This window comes from Gavia stellata, chromosome 6 (assembly GCF_030936135.1).
Source record: "Gavia stellata isolate bGavSte3 chromosome 6, bGavSte3.hap2, whole genome shotgun sequence".
Taxonomy (NCBI): Eukaryota; Metazoa; Chordata; class Aves; order Gaviiformes; family Gaviidae; genus Gavia; species Gavia stellata.
In genome coordinates, this window is record NC_082599.1 from 16,314,474 (window position 1) to 16,323,867 (window position 9,394).

Genomic DNA, 9,394 nt, shown 5'->3' on the forward strand with positions numbered 1-9,394 from the left:
ACCAGCTGCCATCTCGGCTGATGTGCTCAACTCACTGGTTGGTTATATATTCCTTTGCTGTGTCCCACCGCTGCTTCTGCAGTCTTTGGGGTAGAGCCTGTCATTCCATACTGGGGCTGCTGTGATGGGGTCCTGCCCCCAGACAGAGGCTGCTAAGCTCTAACATAATAAAAATAAATAAATGAGACTCTTGGCAGCCTTTGTTCTGCTTCACATTACAGAGCTCAGAAGATCCCTATCATATGGTTTCTTCTATGTATGTTTGTCCAAGAGAGAAACTTACTTCTCATGCAAATGTGACTGGCCATGATAACTCATCCTGAGAGGTTTAGTGCTCTTTTCCTTGGAAATGTTCTCTGTTTTAACATCCTGCATTCTCTTCTGTGGAAGCATCTTCAGAGCTGGACAGAATAAAATAGGAAACAAAGGATCGCTGAGACGGAACAATGCAGAAGGTCAGAGGAAAGGGTAAATAACCTCATAGACGTTTACCCTTCCCCTCTTGTCCCAGGTTGGAGCAGCCCCTCTCTTTAAAGTGACGACAAAACTCTGCACAACCCTCTCAGCATTCTCCCTTCCACCACTGCTAACAATCCTCTAGATGCTGCCTTGAAGAACCTGCTCATTTGAGCTAAAATCCCATGTTTGTACTGAAACACAGAAGTAGCTCATTAAACTTTTCTTAGATAAATTGTTTAGACTAAGTAATTCTCTCCTTTCCTCCTCTTGTGTTGCCAGCCTATTGTTTATAGCCAGCATTCCAGGCTGCGTGTGATGAAAATGCTGATGTGTTTCCTGAGTTACAGACCCAAGCTTTATCTCATCTTTCATTTAGGAAACTGGCTGCTTTATCATTTTATGCTGCTGTGTGCAATGTTTATTTTTTCCCCATTATTAACATTGTATAGGAGGATGTGCCCAGCCCCATCAGCTGTTAGTTGTATTGTGCATACCATACACACGCACACACACCAAAAAAAAAGAAAAAAAAAAAGGAATACATAGTGTAATAATTCAGGGAAATCTACACACACAGTTCACAAATTCCCTTTGATATTGGGGACAGCCTCTGGGTAACAGTGTCAATGTATAACTAGGTCCTTCACACACTAGCATACTGTGGAGTTTGCTGGTATTCTCTGCTGTCTTTTACTTCCATTTTTCAATCAAAATCCACAGGATGTGACAAGGAAAACTCCTGCCCTTTGCACTGACTTAATGATGATTACCTATTCATCTGGAGTCCGCTTAGAAAGAAAACTCCTCCCCAGGTTTTCCTCTGTTTGAATTCCAGAGGAGAAATTACTAAGCAGTGACTCACCCAATGGATCATGAAGGCAGAAAAGGGGACCAGGAGTTACACATAAATCTTTGACTAGCTATTCTGGTCAATAACAAACTAATTGGAAAAGTCAGAGACATAGTCCATGATTTAGAGAAGCTATGTTTAAGAGAAAAAGAATCCTGAATTTCCGATAGGATTTTGATTTAAATCCAAAGAATGCACAAGTGGTTAGGAAAAGAAGGCAGATAGATACTTATTCGTCTACAAGAGATATCTCTTGGGCTAGTTGAAGTGCATTGATTTTTTTAATCAATTTTTGCAAAGCCTGTTTAACTTTCTGCTTTAACTACTGAAAGATGTAAGTACTGGGAGAAAAAAGTACTACAATATTAGAAAGAGGATCAGCAGAGGTTGTAGGGGCCAAAAGCAACTGAATTAAAAGATGTCATTGCTGTGAAGGTGTAAAATTGCCTGGTTTGGGCTGCGTGCTACCCATGAGGATAGCTTCTAAATCTGAAACATTCTCACATGTAGTAGTCACCACAATTGTTTTCAGTTACTGCTTTTATCAAGTATAACGGATTCATTGCATGCACACAGTGGATTGCCCTGGATCTCTGAAGGATCCCAGAAATTAGGTTACCATACACACTTAATGTCAGGCAGTTCAATTATTTCTTGGTGATTTTATCAATTGCTGTTCTTGAATCACTTCTCTTTTAATAATAATAACAAACATTTTAATAATAATAAGCATTCTAATAATAAGCATTTTCATTCTGAACTTTACCTACAACCATCGAATACCCAGAAAATGAGCTACCAGTTCAGTCTTTCTTTCTATGTTGTTTATCTACACATGCTTATGCTGACCTTCCTTTGGAAAGAATTAGCTCTCAAAAATAATTTACATTTACCTAAACTGGAACAAAAGGGCCTGATAAAAATATGGTCTGTCAAAATCCAGCTTGAACTTAGACTTACTGCTCAGGTCTGCTTCCTTCCCCTCCCCCCCTCCCCCCCCCCCCCAGTGGTATTTTCTTTCTCTAATTCAAATATTTTCAGTTCCATTTAATGTTCCCTTTCTCAACACCTCACTTCCTCATTAATGCACAGAACAATGTATGGTTTCAAATGTTTGCCCTGTGGTCATCCACAAAACTCACATAAGCAATGCCAGAGCTACAGGACGTTCTCCAAGGGTTAGTTGTCTGAGACTTGGGCCATGTGGACTCAATTTTCTGAATTTTCACAGACTTTTCTTTATAACCTTGGCAAAGTTCAAACCACCTTGGTGTTACTGCAGTCCCTGCAAGTTTCTCAGCTTTCCAGCCGTACTTTGTTTACACCATTTAAAATTAGTCTCTTACTAACTGTGACACCCATCTCAAGGTATTCAGTTTAGTTATTTTTGGATCAATAAAAACAGACATACTGGAAGTGAGACATACTAAACCAGAATAGTTTATAAAGATGACGTATGTGGACCACTCTTCTCATGGTGGGGACAGTATCTCCTGCAGGGCCCCCGGACACGAGGCCCGTGCAGTACCAAAACGGGACCTGAACTACACTGAATCTATATTCAGACTTACACTATATGCAGCTGCAGCACAGGGACATTCAGTTCCTTTGCTTTAAGCCAAATTTCTGTTCTTCCAGTTCAGGGACTGTCACAGCATTGATGTGATCCTTGCTATATCCTAGTGCAACCCACAGGTGATATTTAAACGTGGTATCTATCTATAATCTGAAAGAACTGTTTTAGTGCTAACCCCTCCCACTGTTCCCTTTCCTCCTTCCCTTTCCCAGCCCTGGTGCACCCCCCAGCAGCACAGAGGGGGTACCGAGGCTTCACAGCCTCACGCCATGCAAGCGTTTTGCACAGGAGACAAGACGTGTGGTGGTCTTCTCAAGCGCAGGACGCGGGACATCTGTCCCGTGGGAACTTAGGCAATCCTCCTCAGAAAGTCTGCTTCATATGAGGAACACTAGATGGCACACAACAACCGCTGTATTATTTCTTTTTTGGTTCAGAAACCAAAAATTGGTTTCAAAGCATCAGCCTGGAATGTGACTAAAGGACGAAGCACAAAACATGAGTCTAAGTAGGCTATAAAAACCCGCTGGGAAGATAACCTTTCCAATAAAACCTCACCCCACTTCCCCCATCAGAATTATTATTTTTCTATTTATAACTCTGCCTAACTTGGCAGCTTCAGAAAGTAAACACAGATTTTATTTAGTGGCTTGTTGAGAAGCAAGGGAATACTGTCATTTCAGTACAATATAAAATAATAGAGTGGCACACAAAGTAAAGCCCACTTGGCTCAGCAACCTCTACAATTCACGAGACAACTGCTGGGACAAGATTCAAGTGATAGAATAATGTCTCACATGGATTCTGTTAAAGGATCTGTGTTTCAGTTTGTAAGTAAAATCAAGCACTCACTTCCACTCTTTATATACCAGAAAGTATTTTTTCTTTGTCCTAAGATATCTAAAAGCCCAGGGAAACAGATCAAAAGAATACTTCACATCCTGTTGTCCATAAAAACACAGCATATAACAAGGAAAAGCATTTACAGGACTTTTCACACTTCATTTCCAAAACATTGAAGGAATCAGTTCCTGATGCCACTTTACAGATTCATCACGTCAGTGTAAAGGGGTGCAACTTCTGTGCGTGGGTGAGGTTATGATATAACTGAAAAGATGTGAACTTTCAACTTCCTGTGAACCGCGAGTAATTGGCACGGCTTCTTTGGAAAACAGAACCATATCCATGATTACCTGATAAGAGGTCCAATCCTGAACTCACCTAAGCAGGAAGCTGTAAATGCCAATTTACTGGCAGAAGGGTGTAAATCCTTCCTTGCTTGTATTAATAAAAACTAGCTGATGGAGAGAGAGGTGGGGAAGGGAGACTTGACCGATGATCGTTCCTTCTCCTCCTCAGAAGTGGGCTAGAAAGAGACCTAGCGGCCCCCTAGCAGGGGACTTTCTTCTGCAAAAGCAACCTCAAGCTGTGGAGTGAAGACCAGTATAAAGCACCCTCCAGGCTGAGAGATGACTCACCCAGGGAGAAAGGCCCTTTAGTGCTAACCAGAGACCCTGGCAGAGATGAGTGTTGGGGTTTTTTTACTTTCATTTCCAGTCATGTATTGTTGCATGTTGTGCATTTCATGTTACCTGTTTTCAACTGTTTAAATAAGTGGTTTTGTTTGTGTTTAACTTACTGTGGTTTGTGTCAAGAATAACTTCTGAGTAACTGGCTGAACCTCATGGTATTCCAGTCCTTCAGGATGGCAATCCTAAAAAACCAGGGTCCTGGGCATCTCTCCCCTGCTTCTTCTCGGTGCCTCATCTAATGAGGCATGTTTTCAAATAGCTGCAAGGGCCAGTCTGAGATGGAAAAGTAGATGCCTTGGGAGAAGAATTTATGCCTGCAAGCATCATTAACCTAGAAAGTTCCCTGGTATTAGGTAAAAAAGAGAGAGGGAGCACAGATAAATTCATGGGATTTTTAAGGGACACGTAATAGTAATTATTGATATCTTATTTTTCAGTTTTAAATTAAACTCCTTTCCTACCAAACATTCCAGCCAGTTTGAGTTAAGTAGTATCTGTTTCAAGGATGCCGTGGTAAGAAAACTGATGAAAAATGTTTAGTACTATGTAAATCCATATTCTGGCTTACAGGAAATACACTTCCAAAAATACTGTCACAAAGTTGTGAGTGTGTTGACGATTTGCTGTAACAGCTGCATATAATTAAGGGATGGAAAGGAGCTAAGTATATGTAAACAGTTCTCCATCTTTTGTAAAGAGTCATAAATTTTTATGTTACTTGGAACTGTGGTTGCTAATTCTATGTTTGTTGCTTGAAATGAACAGCATTTTTATTGGATTTGTTATTTGTCCAAAAGATTTCGTGCAAGATACTAACTAAAGTTAAGCCACCTACATATCGACTTCTGTATTTCTTTCACCTCTATAACATGCTAACAAATTCATGTCATAAACTCCTCAGTTCTTCAGAAACAGATTTTTAACCGCATCACGTGGGAACTTAATATCAGCAAATTAATGAAGAGCGACTGCAAGCTTCCTAACAGTATGGGAACGATTGAACACACCTGTCCCAAGGACAGAGAGTGAGGAGCAACCTCAGGGGCCAGGATCCTGTGCTCGGGACCAGCTGAGTGCTGATACAGCTCTACCACTTTCAGAGCTACACTAGTACCTCCACATGATGTTGACATGTTCCAGTTGTGCTGGACTGATGGGAAATAAGTGAAATAACAAAGAACCATTCCTTCACAAAGGCACTGAGGTCTCAGAGTCAGATGCCTACCAGCTTGTCTGAAAATGCCCTTGGGGTCTACCTGCATCTTTAACATATACACACCTAAATACTTTTCACTAACATTATAGAGTAACTCTTGAAAATTTATCTTAGGACCTGTATTTAATAAAACGACCCAGAAATTAAATGTTAATGTTTTCACTAACGTATTCTCTAAACATATCCTATTATTCTACTCTACAGTTTGTTCTATCTACCGTACAAGAAAAAGTCAAAAACGTGACTTGGTCACAGTCCAGAGGAAACAAGAGCAGATTGGAAACAGGAGCAGTGTGATCTAGGCTGTAAGGAGGCAACAGGCTTCAGGCTGTAAACTGCAAACACTAAAAGAACATCCAAGGGCTGTGGTGGAGTCCCCATCAGTTGATGCTTTCAAGCGAAGAGTGAAAAGCTCTTTGAAAGATATGCTTTGTTCCGACAGGCATTTATGCAAGGCTTGTGTTATGCAGGAGATAAACTAGATGATCTCAAGGATCCCTTATGGCTTTACAGTCTATGAATAAAGAGTCTCTTTCACGGTAACAGACTCAGTATTTCAGCTACTTCGGACCCAAAGTGGTGTTAGCAGGACTGCTACAAAGCAGGAATTGTGTCAGATACTTCCAATGCTGTGAAGGCCCCTGCAGAACACAATGGGAGGCAAGTGTGTGAAAGAAGTTCTTTCAGTGCCCCATCAGGTCACTTGTTTGAGCACAAAGCAGTGCTGAGCAAAGAATTACAGTATCTTTGTTCTGTCCTCCCGTTATGAATCCCGTGGACCCATTAAATGTGATATTATGGCTGCACAAACATGAAGTCGTCCGAGAATGGTGAGAGGTATATAGGTCTTCTGTTTTGCCATTTCATGTAATCATGACTGTTTGGGGGGAAACAGGGGAATTCAGAATAGAGTTGAACTTTGTTTACGAGAGAATCTTTCAGACTCAAAAGTTGAGCAGAAAAGTGATTTGTTTTTTAAAGGGTAAGAGAGAAATATTGACAGGTTGTCCACTCTGATTCCAAATCAGAGAAAAACTGATCTGCTGATACAAGCTAACAGGTGTCAGTGTCTAGACAATAGAAGAGCTGGGTTATAAAAGATCACATTTGACAAATGAAGACACTTTGTTTCTTACTATAAAAATGAAAACAATAGATGTAACCTGCAATACCTTGATTTCAGGAAGTGCTTGTAACAGCAACTATGATATCTTAAATGGTGAATGCAAGTTGGCTTGAAGAAACCCCAGGTATGTCTTGACTGTAGCTTCTGCAGTATTTCTGGCTAATATGCAAAGATGCATAAACTAGCTCTTCCCCATCTACTTCAGATATTACAAGGAATGTAACCATGACACCACAGAGCTCAACTCCAGTTAACCACAGAGCCTTCCTAGGCGTGTACTGCAAACCATACTAAGTTTCATTTGGCCATTTTTATAGAGCTATCAGTAACCAAGCTAATTTCCGTTTGAAGCCAGCTCAGATCATTTTTTATTTAACAGTAGTTACAGCAGTCACTGAAACACAGGAATACTCAGAGTGGGGGGAATGAAATACGAAATAATTCTGAAACAAATAATTCTGAGCTGGAAGAGAGAAGAGTACATGTCCAACAGGAAAACTGTTATAAGTCTTATTTAAATATCTATTAAAGATTTAGAAGAAGGATAAAAAGTACATTTTGAAATGAAAATTATACTAATTTAGAACAGGTTGCATGTCTATAGCTCACATAAATCACCAGTTATTTCTGGAATGTAAAAAATATCTCAAGCAGAAATATTTGCTCTCACAATCCATTCCCAAACCCGAATTCTTGTCTTGTTTACTGGAGTAAACTTCAGTTCAAAGGTTACTTCTGGTGTCCTTCAAAAATAAGCATATTAGATATGCCCTTCTTGGTGTTGCTTAGCTTTATGGGTGTTTATGTTTCTCCTGTTCATTAACATTAGGGCTAAAGGCCAAAGTCCTCAGCTCAGCAAGGCAAAAGCTAGGGAGAAGTAGAAGAGCAATGGTCCCAGCTCTGGCTGGATTTTAAGCATGCACATTCTTTCCCTCTTCACCGCTTTTTTTTCCCCGCTTGCTGATAGTGCCACACCATTTCATGAGTACGAGCTTCCTCTTTGTTTCTGCACCCTCATTTCCTGCTGTTTCCATCCTGTAAGCCTCCTTCAAGATTTTCGAAGTATCTTTCCACTCAGACTGGGAGAATGCATTGAACTGAACAGATGGTGGAGGAGACGACGTGCAAGAAGAAACAGAAAAGGAAGTAAGAGAGAGAGAGATGAGAAGGTATGGAAACAGAAAGGGCAGGTATAAATGAAATTAAGAAAATGTGAAGAAAGGACATGAATAAACAAAAGAATGAGCAGTGGTGAACAGCAATGTAGACGCAAAAAGGAGGGTCTACTGCTTCCCATCATTTCTGAATACTGGTCCATGGAATGAAAAAAATAAACTGCTGTAATATCCATTATTAGCAAGAAAATTAAAAGAGGTAATTTATCCAAAATCTAGCTGAGCTGGTAGCATCATATGATGCAGACAAATCCTCTGAACCCTGATGCTACATTGGCAGCTAAACAGAAGAAAAACTGTCCCTCTGCATGCAGAGGTTCTAAGGTAGATTTAATGAGTAACTAAGGAGTACAGATGTGAGCACAGGTCTTAAGAAAGCCTCATACTATACAATTGCATGTCTTAAAAATAGATAACTTTATGGTGTGGCTGCATCTCCAACACTGCTTGCATTTCTGATCCCTCAGGGAAAAAATTGAATGATTACTTGTACCACAATTCACGTTAAGACTGTCTTAGAAGTCAGGACAGAGATTGCTACTGATCTCAAATCACAGAATCACAGAATCACTAAGTTTGGAAAAGACCTGTAAGATCATCAAGTCCAACCATCAACCCAACACCACCATGCCCACTAAAACATGTCCCACAATGCCACATCCACATGTTCCTTGAACACCTCCAGTGATGGTGACTCCACCACCTCCCTGGGCAGCCTGTTCCAGTGTTTCACCACTCTCTCAGTAAAGAAATTTTTCCTAACATCCAGCTTAAACCTCCCCTGGCACAACTTGAGGCCATTTCCTCTTGTCCTATCATTTGTCACTTGGGAGAAGAGACCAACACCCACCTCTCTGCAACCCCCTTTCAGGTAGTTGTAGAGAGCGATGAGGTCTCCCCTCAGCCTCCTCTTCTGCAGACTGAACAACCCCAGTTCCCTCAGCCGCTCCTCATAACATCTTCATCTCAACAATGCAGACTTCATATATGTTCAAATATGTTCCCTAAGTAAGTTATGGAGTTGAAATATTCCAGTTACATTTTTAAAAGCAGAAAACCCAGACTTCCTGTACATGAGAAAGTAAATGTCCAAAACTAAAATAATGTGCCCCCAAGCAGTTTTCTGTACAGCTTCTGTACGTAACTCCCAAGACAGCAAACATGGGTTTGGGGTTTGTTTTGCGCTGTCCTGTAATCATCCGGTTTGAGAAGGCTTCTCATTTTCCTTGAAAGGGACTAGGAGGCCAAGCCACAAACATTTTCAGGAGTCAACCGTTTTCAGGCAAGTTACTCAGAAAAACTAAGGGGAAGGGCAATTTCTCCTCTACTTACTGATCAGGTTAGTCAGGCTGACAAGTCCATTCTAGTAGCACATAACGATGTCTGAACACGCACTAGGAACCTGCGTGCCGAATCCTGGGCTGGTAAGCACTCTGCGAAACTGCACTGTGCCTCTCTCT